Source organism: Sander lucioperca, chromosome 18, assembly GCF_008315115.2.
Source record: "Sander lucioperca isolate FBNREF2018 chromosome 18, SLUC_FBN_1.2, whole genome shotgun sequence".
Classification (NCBI taxonomy): domain Eukaryota; kingdom Metazoa; phylum Chordata; class Actinopteri; order Perciformes; family Percidae; genus Sander; species Sander lucioperca.
In genome coordinates this window covers 5026507-5042445 of record NC_050190.1, presented here as the reverse complement: position 1 = coordinate 5042445, position 15939 = coordinate 5026507, and the positions used below count along the sequence as shown (strand labels likewise).

Here is a 15939-nt window from a genome sequence, read left to right as displayed (position 1 = left end):
AAAGAATACTAATGCTCCTCCAGGGTGGCAGTAGGGAACCTGAAGTTTGCCTTGCTGGGTCGTCTTTTGTTAAGTATGTCTTACTCAGGGGCTAGGGTGACCAGATGAGAATGGGGGAGGGGAGGGGGGGTTACTGTCATGTAAACCCGAAAATGCAAATAAAAAAATCAGCTCAGCAGCAGCTATTTTATTATACATGGAGTCATCCTCCTGCTTAAAGAAGGATGAGACTTTGACCGATTCACCTGCTGCAAGCCCTGTTAGCACACCTCCCACCGGGGTGACAACGCAAGAAGAAGCTGAAGAAATAATATCCTCTCTGGCTGAAGATGGTGGTGGTAACAGCTCGTCAGAGGCCGGTCACGATCCTAACCCCTCTTGCTCATCTCCCCCGTTAAATTGGAACAGCCATCAGTGGAGAGACTGGAAGTTTGTTAAGGATGGAAGCTTGGGTTGCATCGCTTAGGCCTAATTGAACGGAGGAATTATGGTATTCTTCAGTAGCCTGAGTAACTTTAACCATTGTTCATGTGAAATCTCAGAGACAGCCCCGGTGTTAAAAAAGAAAGAAAAAGTGGGCTTCCCCGAAGGCCATGGTATAGTTTGAACACTGCAGCCATCAACACATAAACCACACAAGAGCACAACGCTGAATGACAAATACATCTGAGATTTAAGTGTGACACGGATGTGTCTGACTCAAGACAACAGCAGCGACATGACAGCTCTGCAACATCTAACTTTAGCTACTCAAAGTCAGCTCTGTCAGATTTACACCCATGATAACAAAATAAATGACATTTTGGAAATAGTGTCACAGCTCAGTTGGCTAGTCTGACACTGCATTTCCAATAAAGAAAAAAGGGCATGAGTTTGCTAGGGTAGAGTGCTTTTGAAGTGAGGATTAGAAACAGAAGCATTTTTAGCCATGTGGTAAAAATGTGTTTGAAAAAGACAGAGCATACGAATGGCCAGTGGAGAAGTAGCCGTTTGAGAAGTTTCTATGGATGTTTTGATACTTATACTGTGAAACTGGGTCACCATTGGAATCCACTGTAACTGCAGTAAATCTATGTCCATGAGCAAATTACAAACTTTTTAAAGCCACCTTTGAAGTCTACATCGGGCCAGCAATGTGGAGTACTGCTTCAATTCACATCCTTACACTTACGGCAGCTGAATAGTTAACAGACAGTAATTTGTTTATGTTGGCCACTTAAGGAGAAAGTGAATTTGCATAATTCAGAAAAGGATGAAAGATGATTAGAGAGATCGTCGGGTGGCGATGCTTTGATTGCAGGGTAATGTCTCAGTGAGGCTGGGTAATCAGCACTGTTGTTAGAGAAAGCAAGAGTGATTCAACTGAAGGTTACCGTTGATAACTGAACCCACGGCTGCTTTCAGTCTGGTTTCTTACAGTCCTCTCTTTCTTTGCTCTTAATTCTCTCACTCTCTACAGGTATCTGGTCTTGATTTTGGTCTTGGCTGAGTCTGCTCTTAAAGGAGCTTTTGTTGCAGCCAATTCCTAATCATGATATTCCACAAATATGAATTATTCATAGCTTTTTTTTAAGATAGTTTTTTGGGCATTTTAGGCCTTTTATTTAGAGGACAGCTGAAGACATGAAAGGGGAGAGAGAGGGGTAATGACATGCAGAAAAGGGCCGCAGGGCGGAGTCGAACCTGCGGCTGCTGCGTTGAGGAGTAATCCTCTATATACGTATGGGCGCCTGCTCTACCAGGTGAACTACCCAGGCACCCGATTCATTGTTGTTTAAACTACAGGAGCTGACACTTCTCTTTTAAAAGGATAGTTCAGATTTTTTTTAAGAAGGGTTGTATGAGGTACTTCACCATAGTCAGTGTATTACCTACAGTAGATGGCGGTTGGCATGCACCAGTTTGGAAAAGCTGGCAGGAGTACCGACACAGAAGCTAAGCAATGTTCTGATGTGGATGGGGGCATCAGCTAAGCAGACAGCCCTTTTCTGATGGGGATAGCTATTACTGTATCTATGCTCTCTTTAATGCCTCCAGACTCCTTTGAGAAATGATCATCAAATCAGTCATTTTACCTCGCAGAACACTGCCTCGATCAGTTAGTTAGACTTTGGTTTGCTTTAAAGGGTTAGTTTGGATTCACATACTATATTCCTCATACAACCCCACTTCAGAAAATCTAAACTTTCCCTTTCAGGTGTGTATAGATAGAACATGATGCAAATGTTAGCACAAATTAGATTTTGTAGCTGTAGATAAGTGGCAACACAAACACAGACCAGAGGCCTGTACTACAAATCAAGATCAACATGCCCTGGATTTCTTTCAGTTATCCGGCTTCACCTAACCTAACAACCGCGGTCCCACATAAGCTGTATCACGACGCTGATTATCAACTAGTTCAGTCAACCCAGGGTTTCCCAATCCAGCGGCATACCCGTTCACATAAAAGAGGCGGTGTTTGCGCAGAATGACCAATTGCAAACATCTACCAGAGCCGCATATTTTACATAAGAAGAGCAAACTATAATTCTACATAAATATGAAGAACACAGACACGGTTTTACAGGCAAAATGCAGGAAGGAAAGCTGGCATAAAAAGCCGACGCTGTTTTGCGTAAATCACAACGCTTATCCTATCAATATCACAAAATGAAGTCGTTGATGCTTAAAACTTCCCTGGGGGAGGACACCCAGGCCCCCCCACTATGATATGCCCCCCTCCTCCCCCAATTCCCGATTCTGGCCAATATACAGTACAGTACACCCACTATAATAGCCTACATTGGACTACACTGGTCACTTTCCCATCAGTCAGGCACAAGATCTGACCATAATTATACTTTTGCTTTCCATGAACTGTCGTTGCTTTAGCCTTTTATTTCAGTTGCAACCCCAGCAGTGGTAAGCTGTGAGAGAAAATAAAAAAATATCAAAACATAATTCAAACCGATGTGCGTATTGGCAACACACGGCTGAAGAAGCCGACAAATAGCCTATATGTAATTCCCTCCGTTTCAAATCTAGATCTTTCATAAAGATACCCATCAGGGAATGTTAACGGGTTGTCGGTCTCTAAATTTTTTAACTTTTATGAGCGCACCTCTCTCTCTCCGCCCACCGAGCTCCAGCTGATCTTCTAAGAACGGTGATGGCGTTATCAGTTGAGTATTGATTGGTCAGTAGGTGGTGCTTTTACACCGGTTGATCTCTAATCTCCAACATAACCTGCTCCCGAGCAGGTTAGGCGTTCAGCATAAGTTACCACAGCGATTGAACCCGATAACAACTAATCCACCTTCGTAGTACAGAAAACCCTGGGTTGAACCTGAAGTTAGCTTGTTAACGCTAAATCTCGCTTCGTAGTACAGGCCTCAGGTATGTGTGGACTGATCTCAGCACTCACCAGGAACTCCTGATTGTTTGCTGTTTTCCTCCACTCTCTCCCCTTATTTCTTCTTCACTTTGTTTACATGCACTGAAGAAACCAGATTACTCAGAGAAAATTAGGTAATCAGAGAAACTGCTTCCTGACACAAGTGTAAGCACACAAACATGAACGTAAACAGCCGAATCTTTGCCTCTATTTGTGCTTCTTTCCACTGCCTTTATATGCAATTGTGCTCAGTCTAAACAGACCTTTGTCCATCCATTGGTATATTTGGGAACACTGAAAACATTACTGAGAACATTGTCTCGCTTTGCCAGACCCTCCTCCAAAGCGCGCTGAAGGAGAGTCTGGCTACTCCACGTAGCATTCGGGGATTGGAGGAAAATGTGCTCTGGTTTAAACCAATCAGATTCGTCATGGGTAGTGCAAAACTCCACACAGAGCCGCTGAAAAATAGTCATGCGAGAGAAAACTCAGATTGGACAGATAGTCTAGCTAGCTGTCTCAATTTACCCTGCAGAGCTCTGAGGAGCAGTTAACCATAGTCCTCATAAATCCACCGAATTTAAAATTCCAACACAAAGAAAGCGAAACGGAAATAGAAAATACATGCATCCTAGGTGTACATTTGTAAGGTTCAAAACATACAGCACATATTCCTTCCAAGCATGAATGCAGCCCGGTCTAGGGCAGAGCTAATAATGTCCCTAGGTTCATTCATTTTTTAAAAATAATTTAAACAGACCACTCTTTTTCTACAAAGCTTCCCCAGGTGTTACTGATGCTCAAGCTGAATCAGTGTATCACAAACTATTCTCACTAAGAACAGATACTTTATTTATATACACACAGTAAAATGGGGTACAAGCTGGATGCCACACTGACTGCGCCCACTTTTAACTTTTCAACTTTTTAATACTTGTCTTCAAAGGGACCCTCTGGCATTGCCAGCGTTTTGGCTGACTCAGTGTCCGATAACCACAGACAAGGAAATAGATACAAAAAATGGTTCAAGTCAAAATCACATAGTAACACCAGCAATATATCATAACAATCTATTACTTTAAAAGTGACAGGAGCTAATGAAGGTTTCCCCTGGCGTCCCCTGCTGTTTTAGCTGACTCAGTGTAATAAAGTGAAAAGTAATACAAACTGTGCACCAAATGGACCTCTCTCGTTCCTAAGTGCTTCCTGAAAACATGCCCCTGGGGTGGCTATATGCTCCTGTTGACTCAGTGTCTAGACAACCAGTGCAACACAATGATGCAATAATGATGCACAAAAATAAAATAAAAAAAACATTTGTCAAAGAGAATAGAAAATAGTAAAAGCTAAAATAGAATGAGAGGAATAAAATACAAGAATAAAAGTGAAGAAATTAAAAATTACTTGATTTAATAGAAGGCAGCGTCAAACAGAAAAGTCTTCAGCCTTGATTTAAAAGAAGAAGAGAGTTATCTGGGAGTTTGTTCCAGATATGTGCTGCATGACAACTGAACACTGATTAGTTCTCCATGATTAGTTCTGACTCTGGTAAATGATAAGTATGTTCTGATGGGGTCAAAGGTTATTTTTTACTTGGCAAGCATTGAGCCCCCTTTTTCAACCCATCCAGGTTATACACACTATTTACTATTTAAAAGTCACGTTAGTCGGTCCAAAAACTCAGTATTTGACCCAAGAAGATTGCTGCTATCACCACAACTGAATCATTTCCCGTCTCCCACTCTGTTTGCTCTGACTCAGCAAATCTCCTTCTCTCATCTCAGTTTTTCAATTTATTTATGTAGCTAGCACTTTGCTCTACTAATCATTCACCTTTGTGCTTCCTGCATTTGAGATGATCTAGTGATTGAAGTATAACATTAAATATAAACAAATGAATCCAGTGTTGACTCTCATCTGAGAAACATTATTTAAACAACAGATTTGATTATGTATTTACAGTATCTGCATGTCTACACATTGAGTCTGTTGGAAAGCAAAGCTACACGAAATGGCCGCAATGAGTTGCAAAACAACCTCTGAGAGACACAAAATTAATGATGCTCACCTGGTATCCTGGATAACAGACTACCTGAGGGAGAAACCACAGTTCGTCAGGCTGAAGGACTGTTTCTCTGAGACTGTGATCTTCAGCACCGGAGCGCCTCAGGGCACTGTGCTTTCACTGTTCCTGTTCACCCTGTACACTTCTGACTTCAGTTACAACTCCGAGTCATGCCACATGCAGACGTTTTCGAATGACACTGCAATTGTGAGGGTGTATCAGGGATGGACAGGAGTACGAGTACAGGAACCTGGTGGACGACTTTGTGAAATGGTGCAGACTCAACTATCTGCAGCTGAACACAACAAAGACCAAGGAGTTGGTGGTGGATTTCAGGAGATCTAAGCCACACATGTTACCAGTCTCCATTGAAGGGTCAATGTGGAGGTGGTCAGCACATATAAGTACGTGGGGGTACACATGGACAATGGCTCTGTTGTTGGCATTGAGCTGGAGTCGCTCACAGCAACTGCTGAGAAACGGACCATGAGTAGGATGCTGGCGATCATGGACAATGACCGCTACCCACTACACAGCACGTTCATCCAACAGAGGAGCATGTTCAGTGGCAGACTTCTGTCACTGTCATGCTCAACAGACAAGTTAAAGAGGTCCTTTGTTCCCAGGGCCATCCAGCTCTTAAATAACACACAAAGGGGGAGGAGAGAAATAGACTTTTCAGCATGAGCCTGTCTCTCTCAGCCTCTACCATTATATCACTTTGTCTGCTGTACAACTGTCTTATAGGCTATATTAGCCCTCCTACACAGTCTGGACTGTGGTCATAACAACTACATCTTATAACTTATTCCCTGTTATATATTGTTCTTATTCAATCAGTCAGTTATGTTAATATTTCATAGTCATAGTTAATATTTAATAATACTCTAGTGCACTGTTCAATCCCTGCACTGTTTACTTTTGCCATTGCACACAGTCTACCATAGCACCTTATCATGGTCATTGCATTTCTGTGCGTGATTTTTATTTTTATTTTAATTCTTATGTATGTGTGATATATGTGTGTATATGTGTTTGTTGTGTTAAGGTTGTCTAAGCTACTGGATCCTAAAATTTACTTCGGGATGAATAAAGTATCTATCTATCTATCTATCTATCTATCTATCTATCTATCTATCTATCGATCTATCGATCTATCTGAGAAACATTTAAACAACAGATTTGATTATGTATTTACAGTATCTGCATGTCTACACATTGAGTCTGTTGGAAAGCAAAGTGACACGAAATGCCCGCAAAGAGTTGCAAAACAACCTCAGAGACACAAAATTACTTCAAAGAGAGGCAAACGACCACAAAGAGACACAAAGATGCCGTGAATAGACAAAAAATGACGCCAAAGGGACACAAACTGTCTAAAAAGGAATGCAAAACAACTATGAAGAGAGACAAAGTGACCACGAAGACAGATAGAGATAAAGAGACACGCATAGAGACACAAAATGACCATGGGAAGATTTAAAGGTCCAGTGTGTAACGTGTTGTGTAGTTGTTCATTATCAAAATCTGTGTTGCCCGTTCACAAACTTGTCCTTTTTCATGAATATTTACCACCACCATCAATTCCAAGTATTCCTTTTGGCTTGAAATTTTCGCATTCGCATGAACTGGGGTAGACGCTCCATATTCATGCGCCATCTTGAAATATGTTAGCCGGTGAGGGACATACAGGACATGCTGTCACATGATAAACTCACAGGTGCTGCTAATGCTGCTAATGGGTATCGTAGCTTCCCGGCACCGGCAAGTTTGAAGAAGGAAACATGGAGGACCACATGTATTCAAAATCCAAATTTCAGGAACAGGAGTCTTCTTCTTTGCCCAGAAAAAGAAAAAGGATATTGAAAAGAGCAAGAGACCGGCTTTTTGAACCGTGAAGGCTACCGTAGCTGTAATACGTACTTTGAACTGCGCGGCGCGAGAGAGTTGATTGCGATATATGATCTCAACGCTAGATGGGAGAAATTTCTACACATTGGACCTTTAAAAAACAACCTTGTAGAGGCACAAAATGACTTCAAAGAGATGCAAAATGACCACAAATAGTGACTAAATGATAGCAAAGAGACAAAGTAACAACAAAGAGACGCAAAGTAACCATGCAACACACACCGTTTGCTGTCATCTTACAAGATGTCTCTTTCAATTTGGGTGTCTTGTTGGAGGGTTGGGAATGGTTGGGAAGCCTTTTTCAAATCTGTGCCCTGGGCCCCGTTGTCTCATAGTCTGTCCATGTGTCTCTACGTGTGCATTTGAAAGAGGTGTGTGTGTGTGTGTGTGTGTGTGTGTGGCAGTAAAGCTTATGTACCAGCTCACTGTTTTCGGTAACAGCCCCCATTTAGCAATGAAACTATTGTGAATGTCAGCCCCACAAACTTGAGCCCACCCCACTGTGTCAACAAGTAAACATTTTGTCAAAACCACTTAACTCCACAGGGTCCTGCCTGAATTAGTGCCGCACACTGGGCCAACGTGTTTGATGACAAATATGCTGTGTACAGGATCACCCATCGTGTCAATGATTGATTTTAGCTGCATGGCATATTGCACTTTAGTAAATCAATGCGCCGTCAGTCAAAATTACACCCACACAAAGACACAGAAACACACAGAGCCGAAAGTGCCTCTCTCTATTTATTTATTTATTTATTTCTCTCTCTCTCTCTCTCTCTCTCTCTCTCTCTCCCTAATGACTTCCATCATCTCTCTCTCTCTTAGACATTAATATTATTAAGGTCATATAGTATATAGTCTATATCCACGACGTTCCACTTCCGGGATTGTTCTGTTGTTGATGGAAGTTCCATCTCACGTTATGGCTCCGTAGCAGACGTTTTTGTAAAAATAGGCTAACGATTGTGTCATAACCATGCGACTTACTGTCGCATAGTAGAGGAATTACCGTATAGTACAGGAGAAGCTTGCAGGCAGTTTCGACTTACATTAGCTGTTTAAGTTTAATTACTAATGTTAACTAGCATTTTAGTTAGCAATAATTAGCCTGTGTCCATGTTATCTCCTTACATATACATACGCTATATATATATATATGTACGCAATATTCGGAATGATTTAGATTTCTCTTGGCACAGCTGCCAGAAGACTTACAACTTTCAGACAGGTTGCTCACGTCACATTTATGTCGTCTCTCTCAGTTGGAGGCTGCGTAGTAACGCTCAGCGCTCACCATAAAAGTGCTTCTAATATCCTTCATTGGTCTCCGTCCAGAGCAACGGCATCTGTTGGTCCATTCTGTATACAGTCTATGGGTAAATCCAGACAGCTAGCTAGAATATCTGTCCAATCTAAATTTTCTGTTGCATGACTAAAACAACCTTTGAATGTACACATGTTCCACCAAAACAAGTTCCTTCCCGAAGCTATTTTGCAGCAGCACCGTGGCTCCGCTCGGTGCTTAGAGCCCCCCAAGACGATTGTGATTGGTTTAAAGAAATGCCAATAAACCGGAGCACGTTTTTCACCCATCCCGGAATGCTGTATGGACTCGCCAGACCCTCCTCCGCAGCGTTGTGTAGGTCTGGCAATGTGAGACTAAATAGTATATAATATTATTCCCCAGCACTTAGTATGCTTTAGCACACATCCATTCTTCCAGTAATTTGCTAAATGATAATGATGATTCTGGATGCTAATTATAATTATGAAACATGGGGAAAAAGTATTAAGTTTAGCATTTTTTGTAGACAGTAAATTGAGTTTCAGAGACCTTAGGTGCTCTCGCAGGGCTTACATTTCAGCCATTTTCCTAAATGGGAAGCATATGGGTTCAACTGCATAAGCTTGTGCAAAATGCATTAGTGTTTCAGTAATATTCTGTGGGAGTGCAGATATTTTCCAATAACAATCTGTCTATTCTAAAAGGTTAAGTGTCCTTCAATATGATGTACTAGCACTCAAGTATTTTATGTTTAGTTTGTGGTAATGGTGACTACTTGAATGCCCTATATGGATATTTTGGGGAGTTCTGAACCTTCCATGTGCTTGACTTCATCTTTATTTCACAATATATGGAAAACTGTATAAAGTCCCTTTCTCACTTCATCTGTAAGTGGTTGTACATAAACAATTAGTCAAACAACAACCAATCAAGACAGACTTTGTTCTCTCTCTCCTAGTCAAACACAAGTTAGAGTGTGTGTGTGTGTGTGTGTGGTCATTTTGTGTGTTTGTGCATGTGTTTGGACAACCGATTTGTTTATCTCACAATGCAGACTCATCTCATTACCAAGGCTGCAAGCCACCAGGAGCTCAGTGTTTTTTTCTTCAATTTTGGCTACACCCCTTCCTTCCCACCTGATTACCTTAAACCTCATACTCCAATATGGACTCTTTGCTCTCAGAATACACAGCTCCTGTCTGTCAGCAGGCCACAAGCCTTTTCTATTTTGTTCCTCTACTCTGTAATCATCTTTCGTTGGACATCTAATGCAAACTCAAAACTCATCTTTTTGACCTAACTTTCAATGAGTTGCTTATTTTTTCATTATCCAGCTGGCAGGTTGGTCTCAGTCTCAATGTATAATTAAGCCTAGTAGTCCTTTTGAACGGTTTTGAATGTTTATTCATTGTAAGCTCATTGACCACACAGTTACTCACACCTGGAAGCTGCCTAGTACAACCACAGTCTAATCTGTTGGGCAGTACATGAGTTTTAATAAGGGATTACATATCTGATTAATAAGGGATTACATATCTGATTATTTGTAATCATTTTTATTTCAATCCGAGCTGATGGAGTTTATGCGTGGTGCATACCACTGCTATGTTGCTTCTCTCCTTATCTTCTTTCTTTCTTTTCCCCCACTCTTCCTCCCTCTGCGCCTGATATCTGTAGAGAATGAATGTGTGATTATAAATGAGGAATGAATAAGTTTTGCATTGTTATGGCCAATAGATCCTGTGCAGTGTGTGTGGGGCCGAGACTGTTACAGGAAGAAATGGGGGGATCAGAAAGCTATCAGTGCTCTGATTAGATGAGGTTCACACACACACACACACACACACACATACACACACACACACACACACACACACACACACACACACACACACACACACACACACACACACACACACACACATTGATGAGATGATGGTCATACTGACACAAACTCCTCTCTTTCTCTCTTTCTTTCAGTCCATTTCTGTCCTTTATGATGTCTTTATCTGGATTTAAAGTAATACCACACACACACCTTCCAACTTCCAACAGAGAGAGAGAGTTAGCATGACACTTATAGGTGTGTTTTGCATATGCAGACACACCAGGGAACCATTTTAAAATGTATTATTAGATTTCAGATATTTTACTAGTATGTAAGTTCATTGCAAGTGTAGCAGTGTATGAGGTATTTTCCCTTGTCACACAACCCTTTTCATTGTTATTATATCCTGGTAGTGTCCAAGGGCCAGATGTATAAATATTTGTGTACGCACAAAAACCATGCGTAGGCCTTTTCCCCAACCTTAAACTGGTATTTTTAAAGGAATTATATGCCTTATTCACAAATAGTGCATATGCAGAAATATGTGTGTGTCCTGCCCATTATATTGTCACCAGCTGGATTCAATGACTCACCAGCACCTTAATTACTGGGCACCGCCACTCAGCGCTATATCTGGGCAGGTGACTGCTGCTCCATTGTGTGTTTCCTACCTCATCCAGGACCCTGGTTTAGTATGAAGTATAAAGTGTATATAGTGTAAGTTGCATAAGTATAAAGATTGCTTAAAATGCAAATAAGTACCTCAAATGTATACTGAAGTACAGTACTTGAGTAAATGTAGTTTACGATCCACCACTGCAGCTATTTTAGAGCATGTCGTGGCACAAAGGCTTTCTGCAGTGTGACACTAGCAGGAGCTCGTATGACTTGTGCTTTACTCATCTGCGCGATGATCATGGGAGCATGCACTGAATCAATGCCTATAGGAAATCAAACCTGTTCCAAAGGGGCATGGCAATGGCAAATTCAATATTTAAGAACATAGTTTTCAATCATGTATCAGTGTGACCCAAGGGTCTGCAAAACTTTCAGTCCAATCAACCAGCCTGAAATATGCTACGTCTTGCATAAGTTTTTATCTCAGGTGTTCTGAAATTTGGCCATGCCAAAAGCCTCGGCTACACTCGCTAATGTTTCTTGCCTGAACTAAAATGACTTTGTCATGTAATAAATATGATGTTTACAATTCATGCTACTGTCACATAATCCAATTTGCTGGTCTGAGCTTGTTTCACAACATCTTTTCAGATAGTGTTAACTAGCAGATTGCACTGATTAGCACACCTTGAGTCAGAAAAAAGGAACTAATCTGTGAAATCAGCTGCTGTAGTGCTGTTTTGCTAGATTGACAACCTGCAGACTTGAAGGTCACAAAAGAGCAAGATTGAAGAGATGCTGTGAATCAGTGATGGTTGTTTAAAACTTGCATTGCAATACATTGATTTAGCAGATAGCCTACTTTTGTCCCAAACCACTTACAATAACAGCTTTTCTGAAGCAAGACAGTTGTAATTCTTAAATTAATTAATTGTATTAATATGCTGGACCTTTTGATTACTAGCACTTCTCTTCTTCTGTTTCAACGTTTATTGCATGCAAGAATGTGTAGATCAGTATCTTCAGAACAGCTACATTTCTTGACTCCAAGGACTCTACGGTATGTGCCGGTTGGGCTCCCAAACTGCCCCAATACTACACTATGAAAATTATATTACAAACATTAAACAGTAATACAACAGTATGCATTGACCATCAATTTCAATAGTCATGTAATTTCCCTTTATTCTTGGCCTTTTTTTTTTTTTTTTTTTTAAAAACGTGATATTTCATGTATTAAAACTAAACGGGACTGCAGTGTCTACAGATCTTTACTATTTAAACAAAACAGTGTACAAAAAAAGGACGATTGTACGGGCTGTTTTAGTTATCAAGCAGAAATGCCACTAAATTATTATGCCATTATTTAACAAACCCTGTGATTCCATCAGGAATTTCCATATCTGTCTTTTCTCCTGAGTTTTAGACCAAAGCCTGTGTAAGCGACATTAGATAAAAGGCCAAAGAGATATCGCTTGACAAATGAATACTACTCTATACCAGACAGAATACAGAAGATAGAATCCACATACAAGTCAGGAAATGAGTTGGGTTTAAATGTGACTAGTAGATGATGCATTATAATGACCGTTCTATATGGGGTTAATTGAAATAAACACAGTATAGGTGCTGTAAGCAGAACTAGTAATTGAAAAAGATTTTTTTTTTGGTGTCACAATATGCCATCTTTGTCATCGGAGTTTATTTTTATTTATCTCCCCCTTTTCTTTTCCACCCTACTCCTGGCGGAAGACGTAATTGGCATCAATTTAGAGTGCAGCGCATCAGTGTGCGCAACATATACTTTCTGCAGAGACTGTGAAGTTTTGAGTGTACTGCATCCAGCTGGGATTGATATGAGTTGCGTTTATTATTGGGGTTAATCATCACCACCATTTCACAAAGGATGGATTTATTCATCTCAAAACAAAATGATCCAACACAATATGGATACATATAAAACTATCCACAACAGTAAAAAAAAAAATCAATATGGACATTGACAATACAAATACTGTCTTGTTGTGAGAAATCATATTTTTATTTGTTACAAAGCAAAGGTATGGTTATTGAGTTATTAAGCTCAGGCATCTGGAAATATCTTGGTGTTGCTCCTTTGTGTTGAAAGGAGCCAGCTGAGGCAGTTTGGGCGTGAGGATGTCTCCAGAGTTGCCTCTCTGTGGAGATATTCTGAACAAATCCAACTAGGAGAACCAATTGTTGCAGATCAAGAACATGTTGTAATCACATAATTATAATAATACGTTTATTTCATATAGCACCTTAGTCACAAAGTGCTTCACATGATAAAACATTGTTAAAATACAGTATATGATAGGGGTGCACAATATATCGACTCAATATCGTTATCGCGATATCACGTTGCGCGATATTATACCGAAAGTCTCGCGATAATTACGCGATATTTTGTTTGCGTTGCATCCCGTCCGATATGTACCCAAAGAGTATAGAAACAACAAGAGGCGAAACTCAATAGAACGTTGTGTTACATTCCATCCAAGATGGCGGAGCTGCAGTTCCATTGAGTTTCTCCTCTTGTTACGTCTATAATCTTTGATGCACCTCTCGAAAAATACACATCACACGTTGTATTTCCCCCGACTCATCTTCTGGTTCTCCTTCTCCATAAACAACATGAAATCAAGGTGAGGGTTAACTTTTCCTGCTCCAGATTTCCCACCGTGGTCAGAAAACACAGAGGAGACACTTTGTTTCTCTCACTAAGACTCTAGAGTCACTACTCGCGCCAAAGAAAATTGCCGTCACTCTCTCACTTCTACCTCGCTCTACCACACACCAGAGCACGTATAAACATCAGCTGCGTGGAGACTCCGCAGAACCATAAAACGAAGCGAAAGAAAAGAAAGGACCTAAAGAGAGAGCGAAGAGTGGAGCAAAAAGAACACAAAAGTAAGAAAATGAGTGTTGCTCTGGGAGACGACGAAATAACAGAGATTGAAAGGAAACCTGCCTAGCCTACCCCCGGTTGCTTGGCAACAGTAAACAGAAAGTCTTAAAAGTTACTTCAGAGGTATTGTCACAAGAACGATGTTTTTTGATTTAAAAGTATTTATTTCTCGATAAAAGTAACACAATATATGAGATTAAATGCCAAACATATCAGATATATACATAAATACGATGTCCTGAAGCGTTTTCCGCCATCTTGAATTATTTTCTTCGACTCGAGCCACTGACATACACTGTAAATCCGAATTCGCTAACTCAACCTAAAAATGTTTTGGAAACGGCTTGCATTCAAAACTTATAATTTAGTACAGCATGGTAACATTAAAGTTTTGAGTACACTAAACATAAAATAAATGTGTCACATGAGTGTTATCTGAAAGGAAATTTATGTCAGTTTAACATAACCTTTTTTAGTCATGCAACAAAAATAATTAGTGTTTTCTTAACATATAATTCTACGTTATATTAACATAGAATAATCAGGTTGCTTAATGTGTATTTTTATGCTTATTAAACACAAAAAGTTATGTGTCATAACTTGTTAATTTTATGTACAAACAACAATTAAACAGTTAAAACATCATAACCACATCTATAGCGGAGATAGCATGAGTGTTTGGGTGTGGCCGCCCAAGGGCCTCATGCGAAATAGGGGCCACTCTAAAGCCGCTGATCTTGCATCACTTTACACAAAAGGACCACTAGTGAAGTGACACACCGAAGCTTAATGGCTGAAGGAAGCCTATTACTGCTCAAAGTCTAATGCTGCAATACTCCAGCTCTTATCAAACGTAACAGTCACTTAACTCATACGCTGCCTTCACGCTGCCTTCACTCTGATTGGCAGTTGCTCATGGCCAAACGGCCACTCCCATTGAAAATGAATGGTAGCTGTCTCTTGTAGCTAATGTGACTGTAGGGTAATGCCTCCTCCTCGGTAGCTCGGAAATACTTTGGCTTTAAGCCAACAGATGTGCATTGCATTGTTTTTTATACTGTAGTGTATATACAACCAGTACAACATGTCCTGTTCTATAGACATGCTCTTTATTTATTTTATACTGTCCAAGCAGTAAAACATGTCCTGTTCTGTAGACACATATTGGACCAGTCCAATATGACTGTCAGTTGAAATAAACCTTGTGTTGTAAGAAAACTTGTTTTATTTGTTATAAATCTATTTTGATGCGTTTTCCCATAACTTTGGTAATTTTACATATGTTTACAAATATCGAAATTAATATCGATATCGCAATATTCATTATCGATATTGCAATATCACATTTTTTTCAATATCGTGCACCCCTAGTATATGACCCAAACAGAAAATGAGCAAGCAAAAAAGAAATAAAATACCAAATGGAAATAAAAGATTAAAAGACTTAAAAACCCAAAGTGACAAACATGACACAAAAGCGAGTTTAAACAAGTAAGTCTTCAGCTGCTTTTTAAAAGCATCAACAGAGAATGCAGAACTTAAGACAATAGGAAGGGCATTCCACAGAGTCAGAGTCATTACTTCAAATTCCTCATGGGGGGCAGCAGAAACCACCCACTATAGCCTTAAGCTGTAAAATGTGGAACGCCTTGGGAACTCTCAGGGAGAGCTAGAGAACATAGCTGGGGAACCTAGCCTGCTATTACCGCTACTCACACAATGAGTGATACTGTGAAATGTATCTTTTTTCATATGTGTGTGTGTGTGTGTGTGTGTGTGAGTGTGTGTTCTTTTTGATGACCAACATCTTGCAGTTACGGTGAACTCTTCCTATACGAATACATTTTAGCCCATCTTCACTTTTGCAGAGGTTAGTTTAGGTGTGTATGGACTGGGTTTGATTGGCATCTCCCTGACTCTCCTG

At 40.2% G+C, this 15939-nt stretch overlaps 1 long non-coding RNA gene across 1 annotated transcript in view; it reads left to right on the top strand.

Annotated features, from left to right (window-relative positions):
- Positions 1 to 240: 240 nt before the first annotated feature.
- The window catches only part of LOC118493786, a 23500-nt gene continuing 7801 nt past the window's right edge, over positions 241 to 15939 (top strand). The window contains exons 1-2 of the long non-coding RNA XR_004895795.1: positions 241 to 429; positions 11344 to 11349. This is a non-coding gene — a long non-coding RNA (uncharacterized LOC118493786). The remainder of the gene's footprint in view (positions 430 to 11343; positions 11350 to 15939) is intronic.